Source organism: Acomys russatus, chromosome 1 (assembly GCF_903995435.1).
Source record: "Acomys russatus chromosome 1, mAcoRus1.1, whole genome shotgun sequence".
Taxonomy (NCBI): domain Eukaryota; kingdom Metazoa; phylum Chordata; class Mammalia; order Rodentia; family Muridae; genus Acomys; species Acomys russatus.
The window spans coordinates 15,593,583-15,614,621 of NC_067137.1; positions in this window are offsets into that span (position 1 = coordinate 15,593,583).

The window sequence follows — 21,039 nt, forward strand, 5'->3', positions numbered from 1 at the left end:
ATGAAAGACATTTAAAAATATAAAACTCAGGCCTCGCATGGAATGTGGTTTATTGCCTCCTTCTCTGAGAACCTATAAGCGCACTACTTTATTCTGCAGCATTTGCAAAGCGCCTCCGATTGCAATGTTGATCGTGTTATAGCACAATTATTAAACAACTCTAAACTCAGATTGTCAGCTCATGGAGGAATCCATACTTGCATGCGTTGAAAAAGAAAAGAATTACATGTGAAAAGACACTTGGCTATTTGGTCTGACCCACCTCTTTCAGTTGTAGTAAACATCTCTAAACTAAGAACACACGAAAGGCATGGTTCAGGAAGGAAAGTGTCCTACAGCCTGGAGGAGTAGAGGCAAGGACAGCCTGGAAGCCACAGGAGGCCTGGAGGGAAGAGGCAGTCCGCCCTCTATTGGCCACTGCGCAGCTTGGATGAGAATAGGCTTCACTGTGAAAATCCAAGTGCCCAGTTGGGGGCCTAGCCTACTAGGAGAGTGAGTGCTGGGGACAGAAATACTATGAAAGCCTCCCAGGCCTACGCAGGGTGTAGCCAAGCTTTCTTACTGGAGTCACACTCTCTGGGATGTGCATGCTTTTTACGTGTCCCTGGAATGGAAAGACAAAATGTAGACACTGTCTTTTGAGTAGGATGCATGCATTATTCGAATAGAGTTATTGAAGGAAAAAAAATCTGTTATTTAAAAAAAATGTGTATGTATTGCAGAAAACCATGACAACAACCATGGGTCAGGCTACCTTTATCCTAGTCCTCCTGTCTCCTTGAGCCCCAGCTGGGTTTACCACATAAGGATGCTCACCAAGTCTAGGATCAGATAATCTCAGTGGTAAAGATAAACTCCTAGATTGAAGGCTCAGCCACCCACTTTTCCACTCTTGATCTGATGCCTGGGCCATGCTGTCACCATCTAGTTTGTCATGTTTAAGGGAGTTCTTGTCACATCTACTTTGCCAGTGAATAGCAGCTGCTCCAGAGACACTCTCTGGGTAGCAAGGCCTGTGCTCAGAACATGGATTCCTTTTTAAGTTCCCACCAGATCCTTGTTCTTTCTTTGTACAAATTCAAACAGGTTCTGCATTCCGGAAACAATTCTCTCCTCGGTAAAGTGGGCGCTGGAATACCAACATTACAGGGTGTTGTATAGGGAGATGCACAGTCTCCTCATCTGCTTTTGTTGTGAGAATCTCACGGAGTGCCTTGCTAAGTTTTAAGCTTGAGAGGGTGACTCATCCAGGATGGGGCAGAGAGGGAATGAGAAAAAGACAAATACCCAGATACATAGAAAAGTGGGGATCACGTGAACTGGGTTCCCTGTGTAGACGCTGCAGGCCCTTGGAAGCCTGAGCTGCAGACCTGGGGGCTGAGGAGCAGCCACAGTGGGTGTTTTCCACATGCAGGGTCAGCATCTGCACATGGGCTGAGGGATGCTTTGCCATCGCTCCGAGCCTCACCTGGGGAAGCCTTTGCCACCCACATGGGTCTGAGGCATTGGTCTCTAACGTGGCCATGGCCCATGTCAACAATACAACATTTCCTCGGGACTTGACTATCTCTGAACAAGAGGGAGTCCCAACTGACCAGTTCCTAGCATATGTAGTTGTTTAACTTTTTACAATCATATATAGCTGTATAGTTTGTTTGTTTAGTTTGCTTGCTTCTTGAGGCCAGTATGTTCAGCATTTCATAGAGGTTATTTTCTTGGTCTACAAAACCTTCTAGGAGTCCAAAGCTGCATCTCGGCTTTCAGTGGGGAATGGTTAAACTTGTCTCCATTTTCCAGGCAAGGAATTTTAGGTATAAAAGGCAGTGATTAAAGACTACGTACCTGTTTTGCTTGCGGAGCCTGTCTATTTAACTGTTTCCTATGGTCGATAGGCATGGCCAGTTGCTTTCTCAGAAATGGAGCCCCAGAGTAGATGGGTCCAAGACAGTGATGGAACCGGAGGAAGGAACAGTAGGAAGAACAATATGGATGGGGGTCAAAGGTCCTACCTTGTTGTTGCACCTTATTTTTTAAAAAATAATTTATTCAGATTACATCCTGATTGCTATTCCCTCACTTTGATCTTCCCTTTACCTCCCTTTTGCCCTATTCTCCTCCCCTAGACCTGTGACAGAAGGGCACCTCCTCCCCCACCATACGACCACAGCCTATCAGGTCTCATCTGGATATCCTGCTTCCCCTTCCTCTGGTGCCGCCAGGCCTCCCTACCAGAGGGAAGTGGTCAAATAAGAGGCATCAGAGTTTGTGTCAGAGTCAGTCCCTACTCTCCCCACAACCATGGAGAGTGAGCTGTCCATTGGCTAGATCTGAACGGGGGTCGAGGTTTACTGCACACACTGACCTTGGTTGGTACAGCAGTTTGTGCAGGCCCCTCTGGGTCTAGATCTGCCCTTTGCCTTCCTATTGGTGCTACAGATTTAAAGGTGCCATTTTGAGGCTTTATCTGGTAATTGAGATGCACAAAGTTTTTTGTTTTCTGTATTCTATGTCTTTAGTAATATGTGTGGGTTATCGTCCCAAGGTAATCTCTGGGGCTAGGTGAGCCAGAGTTCTCTAGTGAGAGAGTCTAAGACTGTCTGAGCAAGTCTGAGGAAGCTCCAAGTAGGAGGTGCTATTTGGACTCAGACTTTAAGAGAAACTCTGAAGCAGAGAGTGGTGATACACACCTTTAATCTCAGCACTCAGGAAGCAAAGACATGCTGATTTCTGTGAGTTTGAGGCCAGCCTGGTCTACAGAATGAATTCCAGGACAACCAGAGCTCTTACACAGAGAAGCCTTGTCTCAAAAAAACAAACCAAAGCAAACAAAAACACACACACTTAAAACCAACCAACCAACCCACCAACCAACCAACCAACCAACCAATGAAAACAACAACAAAAACAAAGAACCTCTGAGCTCACCAACCCCACTTGTTCAGGGATTTCTAGGACGTTGGGCTGTAGATAAACATCATCTGTCTTAGGCCAGAAAAGAATGAAAAGAGAGCAGAAGACAGGAGAAGAAAGACAGAAAGAGAGAGGGGAGGGGGAAAAGGAAGGAGGGAGAGAGGAGAAGAGGAGGAAAAGGAGGAGAAGGAAGAAAGTAAGAAAAAGAAATACCATATTTTTTACAAATCTGTGAAGGCTTACTTTTCTCTATAAGGATGTGAAGTATAAAATAATATATACATCTTAGTTCATAATTTTGCTTTATTGCTCACAACAATCTTTAGAATCAATTACTGTATCTTTTTACCACTGATGAAAATGCCACTGTGTAGGTCACATGTTCACCAATGGCATATCAGCATGCTTTTAAGGTTTTTGTTTCTTTGACACTATTTTTTTTTTTAAGGGAAACTCTTAAAGTGGAATTGTCCATGGCTCAAAATTGATCATATTTTGACATGCATTGGCAAATGGCTCTCCAGGAAATTTTAATCCACTCATATTCCTTCAATCTGTGAAGGGTTACACCTTCCCAGTGTGAGGCCTATTTGAATGTAAATCCAATATGATAATATTCTTTAGAATATTGATATTTTTGTATTCATAGTCTTAATGTCATGTGAATACTTCATCATTTAAGATGAGAATTCCTTGCCTATTTTCTGGTAGGAGATGGAAAATTTCAATAATATCTCTGTTCCTTATCTTCATTTTGGACACACAACTAATCAACACTCCTCAACTTTCTTACCTTTACCTGGAGCCATGAAATGTGGACTCTAACACATAGACATCAAAGGCCAAAAAGCTCTTCACCATCCTCCATGTTGCTGTATTTGCCTTCTGTTGGGTGGCCTTAAGGCTTCCCACAGAGAACTCTGAAGCACGAGGAGATTCTAACTCCATCAGGTGGATTAATTCTCTATCCTTGCATGACTACAGGAAGCGGGCATTCAGGTACACACACACACACACACACACACACACACACACACACATACACACTCACACACACATACACACACACTCACACACACATACACACACACACACTCACACACATACATACACACATACACACACACACACTCACACACATACACACACTCACACACACATACACACACTCACACACACACATACACACACTCACACACATACACACTCACACACGCACTCACACACACATACACACACACTCACACACACACATACACACATACACACACTCACACACATACACACACTCACACACACATACACACACTCACACACACACACACACACACACACACACACACACTCCCATATACATGCTTCACTGAATTTCATTGAATTTTACATTGAGAGAGAAATAAGTCTCTAGTATGATAAGCCACTGAAACTTAAAGCTTGTTTGTTTCACTAGTTGTCTTCCAAAACATAATATTTCAGTTGTTATTTCGCAATCATTGTTTACATATGCCGTTTGTTATGTGTTATTAGAAAAAACTCATAATTTTTTATAAGTACTTACAACTAACTTAATACTTGTTTGTTGAGTATGTAATAGAAATTCAGTGCTTAAGCTGATATTTACATTTAAAATAGTTTCACTATTATGCTTCAAGGGGACCAATAACAATTCGTTAATACTGAGACGAAATTAAGTAAGGTAGAAACTTTTCACTGAAGTGAGAGCATAGCCATTTCTCTGGTGCTACACAATGAGTGACATATTTCCCGAGCTCTCACTGCTCATGGCTGCACTGTGATAACCAAGAGCCTGTGTGTTCAGAGGAGAAGACTCTTCAGACTTCGATCTCTCTCCTTTATCCAAGTCCTCCAATCTCTACTTCACCTCCGAGCCCATTTTGTAATAGTGCTACGTGTGTCCCTGCTCGGACATCTTGCTCACTAGCATTCTCATTTCATCAAGGTCTAGAGATTGATTGAAAACTCTAAGTAAATACCTTCTTCTATTTATCACTTGAGATTAAAGCATATTTTAATATCCTGATATTGAACTCTGGGTCTATGATACCCACATTCTCTGTTATTATTTATCTTTGATAGCTTAACGTGTTTTAGTAATCATACAATCTGTATTTGGTATACTTCACAAATCTGTTCAAATTCATATTAGATTTGATAAACAAAAGGAAAATCATTAACCAAAAGCTCATTGCAAATGTATTATGGCTATGTATAAAGAATTGTTGCCCTGAAATTGGCAAGGGGGAGAAAAGCAAGATTGAGCTTGTAAGCATGAAACTATGAAGGAAGAAAATACAGGAAATAGATTCCAAAATATTTCTATCATCAGCTGGTTATTGCCAAAGATCACATCATGTTTCCCATCCAGATTTTGCCAAGCAGAACTAACTAGAGATGCCAATGCAGCTGTTTTAAAAAGAGTGCTATTCATTTTTCTCTTAACTAGTAATTGGGTAAATCAGGACAGTTGGTGATGATGATGATGATGATGATGATGATGATGATGAAGATGATGAAGATGATGCCCTGTGCCACAAAGTGCATGATCTTAGTCATCATATTGGCTCAAGATCGAATTCTGACCCCGGTCACCATTTTCTATGTGAATTTGGGTAAGTTATTTAACCTAGATTCATTTCTTTTTACTAGTCACTGAATAAATCAATACCTATAGGACAAGAACATATAATAGATGCTCAACAATGAAAATTTATTTCTACTTTATGCTTATGTGTACATATTCCATATGTTTTCAGGTGCCTGTGAGGGCCAGCAGAGGGTGATGACTCTCTTGAACTGGAGTAATAGGTAGTTGTGAGCTACCTGACATGGGTGCTGGGAACCGAACCCAAGTTCTGTCAAAGAGCAGCAAGCAATCTTAACCACTGAGCCATCTCTTTAGTCTCTAATGACAGCATTTTTATGATAAAATTTTTTATCAAAAACATAATATTAGCTGGGCATGGTGGCACATACCTGTAATCCCAGCACTTGAGGAGGCAGAGGCAGGTGGATCTCTGTGAGTTTGAGGCCAGCCTGGTCTACAAAGGGTGTCCAGGATGGCCAAGGCTACACAGAAAAACCCTGTCCTGAAAAATAATAAAAAACTAAAACCAACCAACCAAACAAAACCCCATAATATTATGTGCTATTCAATGAATGCTTGCTTCACTGAAATATTGAGAATTGGGATTTGGACTACAGTTTTAGTATTGAGGAGTGTTTCTGGACCACATGAGGAAATTTCCTTTGCTTTCCTGTATAAAGTCATCTTTTCTACTCATCTCACAAGCTGGGATTTATAATTAGAGACAAGAGAGTCTTTGAAGGTAAAAGTTGAATCCTCTTTCCAAGGGGCTACTCTTGACTGCAAAGATAAATGCAATGCAGGTTGCCAGGGGAGAAAAGGCATCAGCAGTCTCACCGAGCTGAGGACCCTAAGAACTACAATACCAACCTGTAGGGCAGAATGTGTACACCGATGCAGTAGTGGCATAACTGTTATGAGAGTAACCAAATGCTCTCTGATTAGTTTTGAGGCCTACTCCATAAAAGGCAGTCCATGCCTGGAGCAGTAAATCCATGGCTTAGGTGGTCTTAGACCCTGGGGGCAGAGGGACATCCTATTGTAATTTAGCTAAATTGACCCATGGCCAAGCTGCCTTCCAAATATTTATGTTTATAGTCATAAACAAATTCTACTCTCACTCTTAATTGGAGAAGTTTCTCAGGGCAATGAATGATGGTAAATGCAAAGATAAGTAACTCCCAAGTGATCAGCCTAAAGCAGGGCATTCATACCATCCTCTCTAAGGTTCCAGGAGCATTGTCGACAGAAAGGAGGTCGAAAGAATGTGAAAGTGGGATGATAGGGAGAAGATCTGTGAAATGCTATCTTTTGGGTATGACACAGCCAATGTCTCTAGCAGTAGTGACTAGTTGCAATGTGCCTGCACAAATGTGGGCTTGTTAATAGATGATCATAGACTGTGATGAGCCCACATGGCTTTCCTCGCTGAATTATTGATGGATATGGGAGAAGGGCACATGTTATTTTTAGTTGTGCTCCAATGGACAATTTCTAACCCAAGGGCATACAGATAGCTGTGATGAAAGTCAGTTCTTCACAAAACCAATCAGGAAGACATGAATTTGGGAAAAGGATCTATAGCGAGGAGGTGGTAATGAAAGTGGCCGGGAGATAAGAAAGAACGGGAGTAACTGTAATTAAAGTGCACTATACACGTGTCAAGTTGTCATAGAACAAGCATAATAATAAAATTAATTAATTATTTTCCTGCGCTTAAAGAGACCGCTGCCTATGACAGCCAATGGCTAAATCAACATTTTCAGCATAGCACAATGGAAGCTTATCAAATTCTGTGTACAGAAAAAACGTGAAGAAAATTTAAGTTACATGTTCTCTCTCATTGGAGGTTCTTTGCATAGCATCTTCAGATGTGAGCACATAATAATCTGGAGTAAGTGCAGAAACAAGGAAAGTGAAAACCATTGCAGGGGGAGGTGGGAGCGATAGAGAGCAACAGAGTACAAGCCATCTGAAGAGGGAAATGGAAACAACAGGAAGGCTTTAATTAGCGAGTGGGGAGAAAAAATACAGAAGGAGCGAGGAGGATAAAATTACAGTTAGAATTTCTGAAAAAAAAAAAAAGGGAAACCACACTATATACTTAAAAAATACTTACAGTACATGTAAGTTGGTGTGTAAGTGTACATATATGGTTTTAAACAAAAACTTCCCATGTGGTCTGACAATGCTTCTTCTAAGAATCATACAATATAACCATACCCCCCAAAGCAGGCATGAAGACTCTTCTGTCCTTTTAGTCAGAGCTGTTGAAAAGACTCTGAAGACATTACAGGCTATTCCTACTGCCCTTGGTTGCTGACTGGAAGTGGAAAGCAAGTCCTTATTGCTGAAAGGCACCATGCACTTTGGATACAGCACCCAGAAGACCTGAGCAGGACTGGGCCTGAAAGTTCTCCCCGAGGACTAGCTTTTATATATCAGAAACCGCCACGGAAGATTCTAAAGAAGAAAAACAACCAATAGTTATATTGACGAACCACAACGACCACCATGGCGCTATGGCCCCAAGGGTACAGTGGTAACATGCGTGTCTTGGTGGCGACCAACCGCTCTCTGATTGGCCTTAAGGCCTGCTCAGCAAGAGGGAATCATTCTTGGTACTGGAAACCTAGCCACCTACTCAGGGCTGGTGAAATCATGCATCATGTAGGAAGGCCTACAACCATCCCTTTATTTAGCCAACACAATCCCTACGTACATTCTAAATAGTTGTCCATACACCCACAGATAAGCCTGGTTCCCAGACTTCTTCAAGGAACCTTCTCTTTGCAACAGACAGAGGCCGTGACAGGAAAGCACAACTGATCAAAATTCACCCCAATTCCAACTGATCCATCTAAAAGACAGCTCCTACGCCTAAGGCTTCGGTGCTATTGCAGATTGTAAGAGCCAGAGAGACAATGAATTTGCTGTACAACTTTTTCTCTACCCTTGAAAACTCACTAATGTGGCTGCTAAAACATGACCTGAAATATAGGACAGCAATAGACATACTAACAAGAATGTGGAGCCTCAGCCTTAGACCAAGAACCACTGGTAACTAAGGGACACTGAAAACAGGAGAAATAATCTTTGCTAGGGAGAGAAGCTCCGTGGGTATTATCGATATTATTCCATATCAAAGGATCAGGCCTGCTCTGACATGGATTCTGGTGCCCGAGATTTGATTACTTCCCCTCAGTGGGGCAGCCTTGTAAGCACACAGAGGAAGGGGATGCAGGCTACCCTGATGAGACCTGATAGGCTGTGGTCAGATGGTGGGAAAGGAGGGCCCATGTCAGAGGTCTAGGGGAGGGTAATAGGGCAGAAAAGGGAGGGAGGATGGGAAGATGAGGAAGGGGATAATAATGGGGAGGTAATATGAATGAATTATAGTAAATAAAAAATTAAAAAATGATCATGCCTGAAACACACACACACACACACACACACACACACACACACACACACACACATATTCATGCCCACATGCATGCCTGCCCGTGTGTTATATAACAAAGAAAACATAAAATAAGAAGTCATGACTTTGAAAGTGAGAAAGGCAGAGGACATGGCAGGTTCATAGACAGCCAACGGAATGGGGAAATGGTGTATTGTAATCTTAAAAATATTGCTTAATAAAATAAAAAGAAAAGCATGAAGTGCCTTGGACAGCACTTAGGCTCCAGTGAGCACTCAGTGAGTGCTAACAAAGGGAGGAAGAAAGAGAACATGTACTTTTCAGCACAATAACAGTTGCTCTGAAGTGGCTGGGTACTCAGGATGTGCTGGGACTCAAGGCTGGACTGAATGGTGGGATTCCCGTGTCTCGATCAACAGGCTCCGGCTTCTTTGAGAGACAAACAGCCTCATCAGACTTATATTTTCTACAGATACTATATTTCCTGGATCCTAACATCCCTTTGAATTATTTTAACAGGCCTGGAAATAAGATGTGCCTTACAGTCATGGCTTTACTGGTAGCTGTTTATTCTCCTCCTTGGTGGTATAAGAGCACGCTGTTGCTTATGAAGGCTGGCATCTTACTTAGTGGAAAATTGACATCAGGACAGAGGAGTAACAAAGGGACAATGAGATGAAACAAACAGACATGCTGGGAGAACTATTTATCAACTAGCAGCGAGCTGCAGTGCAGCACCAAATGCACAGTAGCCGAGTTTGCAGTTCCAGAGTGGACAAGGAACCGAGTCGAAGGGGTTAAGACTGCCTTCTACTTTCCACTTTGTTGTTTACTTTACTTTGCTGCACAGTTGGAACCTGGGAGGGAAAAAAAACCCTGCAGGCTTTTTACTAGAATCACAACTCCACAGATGAATATTTTAAGTATAATTTTGTAAGGGAAGTACAAACATTTTGTACTCCAAAAAAGGACAGCTCTACCCAAGGCATCTACTCTTTGCTCTGAGATTTCTTACAGAAATGAAGAGAAAAATACAGCTTGAGATCACCAAGTCCAAAAACCTTCATTTTACACATGAGAAACTACTGCCTTGGGGCTCTGACCGCTTTATATAAGCTGGCCCTTAGTAGCTTCATATACAATGCATATCACGGAAGCCGTCTTTGTGTGCCACTGTAACAAACAACAGGTTGGTTGCTTTTACCATTCCCTTAGCTCTGTTTTCAGTTCTAGTCCCCAAAATGCAGTGCAAAGGGGCATTTTACTTCCCATTGTCACATTTTAGTAATTTTGTCCCACGGTTCCCTGTAGAGGAATTTTACTTCAGAACTTGGCTGTTCTGGCAAGAGATCTCATCCAAAGATTCCTTTAATTCTGGAAGACAGAGGCAAGTAGATCTCTGAGTTCAAGGCAGCCTGGTATAGAGCAAGTTTCAGGGAAAGAAAAGATCCAGGAATGGTGGCACACACCTTTAATTCCAGTACTCAGGAGATAGAGGCTTACAGATCTCTGAGTTCTACTCAGTCCTGTTCACACAGTTCTGTTAAGTCTGTGAGTTGAGAGACAGTACAGTGGAGTTGAGTTCCTGGCAGTTCAGTTTGTGGAATTCAGAGGCAGTTTTTACTGGGAGAATTCTACAGAGAGAGGTTGAAGAGGGAACAAGCTAGACACAAGTGAAGACAGAATGAGCCAGAGAATGAGAAGGAGTCAGAAGATTAGAACAGATTGCTAGAGTTAGTTTGAGGCCAAGCAGAGCATTTCAGTGAGCAAATGAGAGAAGCCAGTTTGAATCAGTCAGCTAGGAGAAGAGTTTGAGCCACAACAGCTGAGTTGAACCAGTTAGCCAGAATTCGGAAAGATTTAGAAAGGGTGAGCTTATTCAGCAGTAAGTCTCACAGGCTGAAAGCATTCTAAGTCTAGATTAGATTGTATGGAGGCTAGAAGCTTCCAGGACAAGGCCTAGGTTAGCAGACAAAAAAAGTTACCATTACGGTCTCTTCTAATTCGTTTGTCCTGGATACCTAGCCACCTGGATCCCCCTGTCTCTGCTGATGAAATGATAGCATTTGCAGTTGGAATTTGTTACCCGGGCCTTTGATACCCAGATTTGATGGACACGACCTGTCCATCAGATACTCCACATATTGCCATTGTGCCCAAAGGTACCTTACCCTGGTGCCAAGCATCAGTTTTTATGATACATAACTTTTTCTCATTTTCCTTCATTCTCAGACTTTGTGGCAGCCTACATGGACCTCACTTGACTATTTGTTCTTTTCTCCAAGTTCAAACTCTTGGGCCCTTATCAAAATGTCTTTCTTGTTTCTAAGACAACATATCCATCAATTAGTGTTCAGAGACACATCTTTTTTTTTTTTAAATTGGGGTGGCTGTTCTATTAATTAAGGTGCCCTCAAATTGACCCTTTTGGCCAGGCATCTGTTCTGATTGATCATTGTCATGTTGACTGTTCTGTAAACATCTTTAGAAACAACATATTTCTCTTTTTTTTTTTAAAGTTATGCATGCTGTTTCTGAGCAAACCAGTTAGCTCATGTGAAACAGATAATAGCGAATGAGACCCCAATTTAAATGTGACCAAGTCTCCTGATGTTAAAAGTGTTGAGCTACATCCGGTAGGACTGATGACTGTGAATCAGCATAAAGCCTCAGTCTTGTCATTGGAGTGTATCCTTACAGAGCCACCTTTGTTCTCCTCCTGTGTCTTCTTTTGAAGTTGTACTTGATTTTTGTTTCCAGTTTTCATCTGAATCCATTGGGGGAATAGGACAATTTTCCTTTTGTTTCTTGGCCAGGAGGTACTTTATCTCGAAAGTCTTGTAAGAAAAAAATGTTGAGAAGAGACAGACATAGAGTGCACGATGGCAGAAGAAAAGAGAAGTGTGTATGTATGTATGTATGTATGTATTTAAATTTATTTCATTTCTTTGTTTTGTGTTTATGTTTGTTGGGGAAGGATATGTATGGAGGCCAGAGGACAACTCGCCAGACAGTTCTCTCCTTCCACCATAGGATCCTGGAAATCAAACTCATGGCTTTAGGCTGGGCAGCGAGTACCAGCTGAGTCATCTCACTAGCCCTGGTCATAACACATTTTAATACCTCTTCTGCTTCCTACAGCCCTTGACTGTGCAAACAGAACTGTGTATATGTAAATATTTTGGATATCTCCTGCCCTTTAATCCTTGTAGAAATCCCATCATAAGTTATGATCAGACACATTTTACAAAATAGGAAATGAAGCTCAGACAGATTATATAAATATTCCAAAGGACATAGGCTGTGCACCTGAGTCTGAAGTACTTGTACAATAGTCTGACCTCTTCGTATTCTTTCACTGTGGAGCTTTTCTGTTGCAACGGTGCTTGCATGTCCTTGCTTGCTGATGGGAAAAGTGACTATTACCCATTCAGAACCATGAGGTCACTGAAACACCACTGACTCGAGGTCTTTCCTACCTTCTCAGTTAACCTGTCCTTGTATTGCTCTTTAGCTGTCAATTTCTGCATAGTCAAGGCAGCGCCACACACACACACACACACACACACACACACACACACTCACTCACTATATATTAATATATTATATTTGTGTGTGTATATATATGTGGTGTGTGTGTGTGTGTGTGTGTGTGTGTGTGTGTGTGTGTGTGACAGAGAGAGGGGGGGGAGAGAGGGAGGAAGGGAGGGAGACTGGTCATAGCTGTGAGAAGATTCAAACATCTTTATGCTCCTGCAATATTCTAAAAGTCACAAGAGAATCAAAGGGAGGGTTCTCTTTCTTTTTCACTCCGAACTTAAACATTCTTCTTCTTCTTTTAAAGGACACTTTATGTGCTGCTTTCATTTTTATCTCCCAGAAGCTCTATATATTGAGAACTATTTTTCTCTTTATTTTCCAGATGTGGAAACATGCACAGAGCAGTTAAGCAACACATCTTCAGTCGGATCATAGATTGTGAACAGGAGCATCAGGATTTGAAGGTAGGCTACCTGAGTCAAGAGTGTAACCTTTAATCCAAAATACAAATTCCTAATGTTTCATTTAGACAAATACATATGGGTCAGAAAAAGTGTTAATTTTCTGTGTACATTACCGCTTATGGAAAATATATCAATGTCCTAAGAATGTTGACATTTCTCAATATATTTTGAAACTGACATCTTGGTCAAAGTTCTATTACTGTGAAGACACACCATAATGACACCAATCCTTTGTTTGTTTGTTTGTTTTGGTATTTGGTTTTTGGGGACAGGGTTTCTCTGTGTAGCCTTGGCTGTCCTCGACTCACTTTGTAGTCCATAGGCTAGGCTGGCCTTGAACTCATAGAGATCTGCCTGCCTCCACCTCCCAGAGTGCTGGAATTACAGGTGTGGGCCACCACACCCAGCACTGACAAAGCAATTCTTACATAGGAAATCATTTCATTGGGGCTGCCTTACAGTTCAGAAGTTTAGTCCATTACTGTCATGGCAGGAAGCATGGTGCCACACAGGCAGACATGTTGGAGAGGTAGCTAAGAGTTCTACATCTGGATCAGCAGGCAGTAAGGAGAGAGAGACACACACATACTGGGCTTACGTCAAAGCATCTGAGACCTCAAAGCTCACCCCTGTGACACACTTCCTCTAACAAGGCCACAGGCACTCCATCAAGAGCACACCTCTTAATCCCTGTCAAGTGGCACCACTCCCTAATGACCAAGCATTCAAATATATGAGACTAAGGGGGCCATTCCTATTCAAAGCACCACACTGACCTTTGTTATGATTACAAATATAGAAGAAAAGCTTGTATGTTACATTAACAGCTTGGTTTTGATTAAAAAGCACAATTAACTTATGAGAAAGTGTGCCAGCAGATGTAAAATATATAAACAAAGTAAGACACACTTCTCGCCTATGAGGTTCACACAAACTTTCACAGGCTGGGAAATAGGACTTATGATACTTAACACTGCCAAGGAATTTTTTCAAGAATTATTGGTAATTGTACTACTCAATACTTTTTCTTTTTCTTGGAAACTTGCTTGGGAATACTTATTATTATCTGGACATAACCCTGAACCAGGTGTCACAATTTGGAAGAGTTTATTCTAAGGAAGAAACAATTCTTGTCCTAAGGCAGCTAATTATTCTAAGAACAGATTTTCTAAGAAAGGAGTAAGGATGAGTGCAGCGGTAACCAGGAGCCATGATGCATTGCTCCTAGTTGAAAATCCACCAACTGCTCAGCAGCAGAGAGTTGACTAAATAAGCCTATTGGATGGAAAAGCATAGCTATTAAAATATGATGCATCTAAAAAGGCATCTCCAACATATTATCGATTTTTTAAATATTTTATTAATTTATTCATATTACATCTCAATGGTTATCCCATCCCTTGTATCCTCCCATTTAAGAAATTAGGTAATACTGTAGAGGACTGACCTAGGCCCTCGGCACACATGTTACAGTTTGTAGCTTGATGGTCTCCTTCTGCGACTCCTAACAGTGGGCTCAGGGGCTGTCTCTGACTCTTTGGCTGGCTTGTGGGACCCTTTTCCTCATACTGAGTTGCCTCATCCAGTCTTAATATGAGGGGCAGTGCCTAGTCTTACTGCAATTTCATAAGGTATGGTTGTTGATATGCCTGGGAGGCCTGCTGTTTTCTGAAGAGAAAATGAGGGGGAAGAGTGGGGGGCAGGGAGGGAGCAGAAGAGAGGTGGGGAGGGGGAGGGGAAACTCTAGTCGGGATGTAAGATAAACAATTTAAAAAGGAAGGTAATAATAACCATAGTGACTCATCACATCTTACTTTTCCCATATCTGTATTTATCTCCAAGTCTATATTTTTGTACAAAACCACAAATTGGAAAAGGAGTTCACCAATATATGAAGAGTTAGTGTCTTTGTGTATAAAGATTTTATTATTCTTGCCATGGGTGGTAGTGTACACCTTTAATCTCAGCACTCGGGAGGCAGAGGCAGGTGGATCTCTGTGAGTTTGGGGCTAGCCTGGTCTGCAAAGCAAGTCCACAAAGCAAGTCCATGACAGCTAGGACTACATGAGAAACCCTATCTCGAAAAGCTTAAAAAAAAAATCATTATTCTTATTTTTATATTGTTGGATTTCTATAATAAGTCTTCTGTTCTCATTAGAACAAAATAAATTGCTCCACTTACATTTTGAGGGGGATGGCTATTGCCTGACTGGGCTTTTAGAGCCTTTATGGACACAGGCCATTACAATTTTAGACTGCTTTTAAGAAGTGAAATACATCCACCAGTGAAGTGAGTCTCCCATGCCCAAGGGCATCTTTCTGTTATGTGCAGCACAGATCAGCCTCCAAGGAGAATGTGTAAAAACACTTCCTAGCATGGGAGCTAGACTCTCCAAATGCTGGAGACACTTAAATGGTGCAAAATATTTCCTCTTATGGCATAATTCTGGACTATATATTAATAATAAAATCATTTCCAGTACATCCCTTGCTGTACCCCATTTGTTCTGTTTATTTATATCAGATTCCATCAAAAAAGGATTTGTGCGCTCAGTCCTAAAAAATTCTCTTCCTTGGCGGTAGATGGACAAGCAACAGTTTCTTTAGCTTGGGCGTGAACTGGTAAGTGTATGCATATTTCGACTTGCTTGACCAACCTCAGAAACCTGCAAGACTGCTGCTAACACGGTGTTATGTGGATGGAGCTCCGAATAATACGACGGCGTGCGCTGTTGCAAAAGCTGAGGATGTGCTTGTGGAATTTATTTTATTCCGATTTATGAGGACTGCTGCACACAAATAGATTATTGTAGTGTCTGTGATTAATGGGACACCACATGGCTGTGTGGACTTCATAAATCATTTGATGCAATGTCTGAGTGAATTTTACTTGCAAAATCAGTTTCAATCAGCCCGGCTTGAGAACCAGGTAAACCAGAGCACAGTGTCAGGCTGTGGGAGGTATCAAGGTGGCGCAGCCATCAGCACTGCGTCCAGCTGCCTGTCTCTAGCTGCCCATGCTGCAGAAGAGTGAACAGGCAGTGCGTTAATTAAATCTGCAGATAGAATTGGAAATGTCACAACGGTGAGGGTGCCAGGGAAATGAGACAAATTGACCTGAAGCGATGAGTGGGAGATGGGAATAAAGGCCCAAAACTGCAACACACCTGACCATGTGCACATAAGTACATATATTTTCACAACTGGATAGGTGATTGATGATGCTGATTAAATGTATAACCCTGTTAGGATCCTAGCTATCATACAAACTCAATTTGGCGATAATGAATATTTAAGAAATGGCTGCAGGGTTTTATTCTGAGATCAATATCTGGCATTTGTCTTGTTGGAAAATAATGCCCTTGTTGCTTTTGTGAACATGGGTAATACATATGCATCACAGAAGAATCAGAACCCATAGATCCGATCAGCAACGAATATTTTCTATAATCGCACTGTTCATTGGGATATATAATCATAAATATGTGAAGCGAAATGAGAAAATGAATATTGAATATTGCATATTCAAATTGTTTTTCATCTCCATTCATGTAAAGAATACTTTCCTTCAAAGATTCTTGAGAAACTTGCTTGGCCCACCTACCTCTGGCTCAGTGAATTCATTCCTCTTAATCTTAGTAATTATATGCTTTCAGAAAATGACAGAGGACTAATATGTGTAAAGTATAAAGTTAAAGAGAGAGAAAAAAAAGATATGGAATAATCTCAAATGATCTACCTGATTCCCAGACATTCCTGGCATCACCAGCCATCTACCCACTCCTCTGAGACCTGATAGGCTAGCTAGCCACTTGCCAAGGGAGCAGGCACAGAGTGCTCTGCTTCTACTGACCCTGTGGGAGAAGCTGGAGCCTGGCGCTGAGAATCAATCTATGCTACTCAGCAGAATGATCAGTATAAACCAAGGAGCACTGCTGTGCGCACTCACAGATTAAAAGTATGAAGAGTTTCTCTGTTACAGATCACTCACAAGAATCAAGGAAGGTACCAGGAAAGTGGGTCAGAGGAGAGGACATCCTATTGAGACTTTAGGCGAGAGTAGCATGGAAGAATGGGGAAATAGTAGGATCCACAGGGTCCTGGAAATCTACAAGAAGAACTTTATGGCAGGCAGATCTGGGTCCTGGGGTCCTCCTCAAACTAAGGCACCAGCCAAGGAGAATATAGGCAGTAAACTTTGAACCCCTACCAAGACCTAGCCGACGAACATGATATTCTCCACCGTTGAGTGGAGAGTGAGATCTGACTCTCACACGAACTCTGGTGCCCCTTTTCTGACCACGTCCCCTGGATGGGGAGACCTGGTGGCACTCAGAGGAAGGATAGCAAGTTACCAAGAAGAGACTCGACATTCTAAGAGAGTATATAGGGGGAGGAGGTCTCCCTCGATCACAGACATAGGGGAGGGGAGAAGGGGAGAAGTGGGAGGGAGGGAGGAATGGAAGGAAACAAGGGAAGGGCTAACAATCGAGATGTAATATGAATAAATTAATAAAAAAAAAGAATCAAGGAAGGTGGTATCCTGAATCAAATGTCCTTTTCTAAAAAAAAAGGATGTTTAAAAAGATTTATTTATTATTCATACAGTATTCTGCTCAAGTGTCTTTTATAAGAAGGTAGTAAGAAAGAAGGAGAAAGAAAAGGGGAAAGGAACAAAGAACACAGGAAGAAAGGGGGAAGGGAAGGGAGCAGAGAACTAGAGAAAAATGTGTTCTCATTATTCTCGTTTAATTACTTTTAAAATATAGGAAGGAGCAAGTGAGGTGGTTCAGCATTTTCTACGTGCAGGCTTGGAGGCCAAGACTGCCTCCAGAACCTGTGGGAAGGTGGAAGGAAAGAATCCACTGCACAAAATTGTCCTCTAACCTTCACATGCATGTGCATAGACATCACACACACACACACACATACACACACACACACACACACACACACACACACACACACGATGTGGACTAACTGTGCTTCACTGCTACTTATTTTCTGTCGTTGTTTCTCTGTTTCTATTATTTCTCCCATCCTTCTCCTTCTTTGCCTTTCTCCCCTCCCATTCGGCCTTTTCAGACACCTACTGGGGAATTAATTTGATGCCAGGCAAGGACTCTACTTGTATTGCTCTCAGACACTGCAATGGTTAGAGCACAAATCAGCAAGAATAAAAATCTTTTTGGAATCAAATGGTGTATGTAGAATTTAAAATGTAATGATAGCCCCAAATAGACTATTATGGCTACTTTATGAGGTAGAGTAATGGTAAATTAGAAAGGGTTTGTTCGAATAGGTTATTTTTGTTTATCTATGTTTTGAGACAAAGTCCCAGGATGTAGCTCAGGATAGCTCTGAACTTGCTATGTTGCCCAACTGGCTTCAAGCCTCTGATTCATGTGCCTACTGAGATGTGGGGTTCCAGGCACGTGCCACCACGCTCAGTCCGGATAGATGATCTTTAACCTGAAACATGAACAAGGACAAGGGAGTGTTTCAAGTATGCCATTAAGCAGGACATTCCTGCTGGTAGGGGAATAGCCAGGGCCAGCCTGAGGAGAGGTCTGAAGACATGAGCATGTGGCAGAGTGGTGAGTGGATGGGGAAGACTGTGAGGGAGGCAGACCTAGTGTGGAAGGGGTAAAGCAAATGGTCTGGAAGTTTCGGAGAATTTTTGCTGCAAGAGAAACTCCAGGGTAGGTGAGCTGCAAGAACAGAAAGCTATGAGTGAGAATAGAGTGCCTGAAACTGACACTTCACTTAACTCTAGTGACGAGGGCAAGGGTGTGGACAGGGCAATGATGGGGGAGGGGAGATGGGGATTGAAAATGGGATCATTAGATGCAAAAAGGTTATTTTTTTTCAAAATGACATGGGTTGACCAAAGTTCATTGTGAATAAACTTAAGGGGAGATAAGGTGAATAAATAAATAAATTTAATTAGTAAGGAAAAGAATTAAGAACATTCAGCAAAAACTGATTAAAAAGAGTCAATTGAAAAATTCTAAGAGGAGCCTGGTGTGGTGGTGCACACCTATTAACTCCAGTATTCAGTGAAGAATAGGCAGGCAGATCTCTGTGAGTTCGAGGCCAGCCTGGTTTACAAGGCTACACAGGAAGATCTGTCTCGAAAAGAAAAAAAAAAGTTATTTTGGAACTCAAAATAACAATTTTTTTAAATTGCACATATTGTCTTTAGGACACCTGCAGCTTAACCTCAAATACAAATTGGACTGGAGCTACAGCTCACCAGCCAGTGTTCAGGCAGCACGCACAAGGCCCTGAGCTGAGTCCCTAGCAGTGGATGGGTGTAGGCTGATAAATAATGTTTGGGGTTGAATTTCAACTCCAAAATTAGAAAGGATATGCATTGGCACTAAAGCAGCTATTTTGTTCAGAAAGTAGCAATTTGAAGAGAAAGTACAATTTGGCAGTCATTGCCAGATCCCAGCACTCTTTTTAATGACAAAAAAAAAAAAGTAAGGTCTTCTTTTTCAGATACATTACAATAAGTTTTAGCTAACTCACATAAATATCTAATTTAAAAATTAATACAATTCCCAAAAACTACAAGGAGAAATACAAAGAAAACAATTATCTACTTTTGAGATGGGGTTTCTTGTAACCTGCACTGACCTTGAACACAGTACATAAGAAGGCTGGCCTTGGACTCACTCACGGTCACCGAAAGTGCTGGGGTTTTAGGCATGTACCACCATGACTAGCTCAGGAGATGATATAAAATACCACGTGTTTAAAAATACGTTAGTGCTTAGAAGTCGCAGGAAAGATGACATGACCATGGGCAGCACCTCCCGTGGATTTAGCAGCTAAACATGAGGAGTCGTATAGGAGTGTTGATCTGGTGGTTTAGGGATAGGAATATCATTGTTTTGAATGAGAAAATATATATGTATATGTACGTATGTATTAGATACAGATTTAGATATAGTGTGTGTGAGTGGGTGAATTTTTTTTTTTTTTTTGAGCATTTTCTAAGCACCCTGGTGACATTCTGAACTTGGAAATGACCAACCTATTCCCTTCATGGTTTCGTTCCTGAAAAGCTCCGTCATAATGAAACAGCATCAGTACCTTACGTTTACGCATAAAACAGAATTAGGTTCTTGGAAGAGATAATTACAAACAGCCCTCTTTTGGCACATGGCAAATCCAATAAGATGTTAAATAATAGCGTAGGGCCAAGCCGATTCTTTAAGGGGTTGCTTCGTTTGTTGTGGGAAGCACAGTTATCCCTGCCCGCTGGGGAGTTGCCACCGTCCGTCCTACTGTCGTCGTCGTTGTAGCCACAAAAAAACTGCTTCGCAAAAATTTAAAAAACAAAACCATGGGTTACTCGAAGGTTTGCTTAACTGAGTTGTGAAGGTCAAGTTAAGCCACTGGTACAGGGAAGCCTCTCCAAGCCAAGAGCCAGCCAGCTGGGTGATGGGCAGGCCTCTTACTTTACATCAAAGTCCTCAAGAATGGCCCAGTTGCACAAACCCCCGAGGAATCTCACACCTGTCATATAGAAACCAAAAGATTACTGGCTGGTTGAGGTGAAATTACAGTCGAAAATGTCATAGCCAAACTGGGTGTTGTGAGCTGCACCGGAGGATAGAGAGTTCAAAGCTAGCCTATGCTGTGTAGCAAGAACCTGTAAAAGGAAAAAACAAACAAACAAACAAACAAAACCACAAAAAAACCAACAACAATAAATAAAGGAAGTATGAAAGAAAGAGAAAAGCTGAATTAAAAGAGGAAATATATCTGTTTTTTTGTTAGCATAGATACTTTCATTGACAACTTCAACTTAGTAGCATTTAAAATTATTTAGCATGTATCTTTTCACAGATGCTAATAAGTTTAATACATATATTTAAAAGTAAGCTTTATTTTAATTTTAAAAAATTAATTTAAAATTTTTAAATAAAAAAATTAAAAGTCCTACATTCCTCAGAATTTACAATCACATACCATCCCTTACCATTTTCTTTAAAAAACTGTTTTATTCCAGTTGGAACAAAATGAACGTTTGAGGTACTCGAAGAAAGCTTGGGACTTCCAGGACAATGAAAAGACGAGAGATT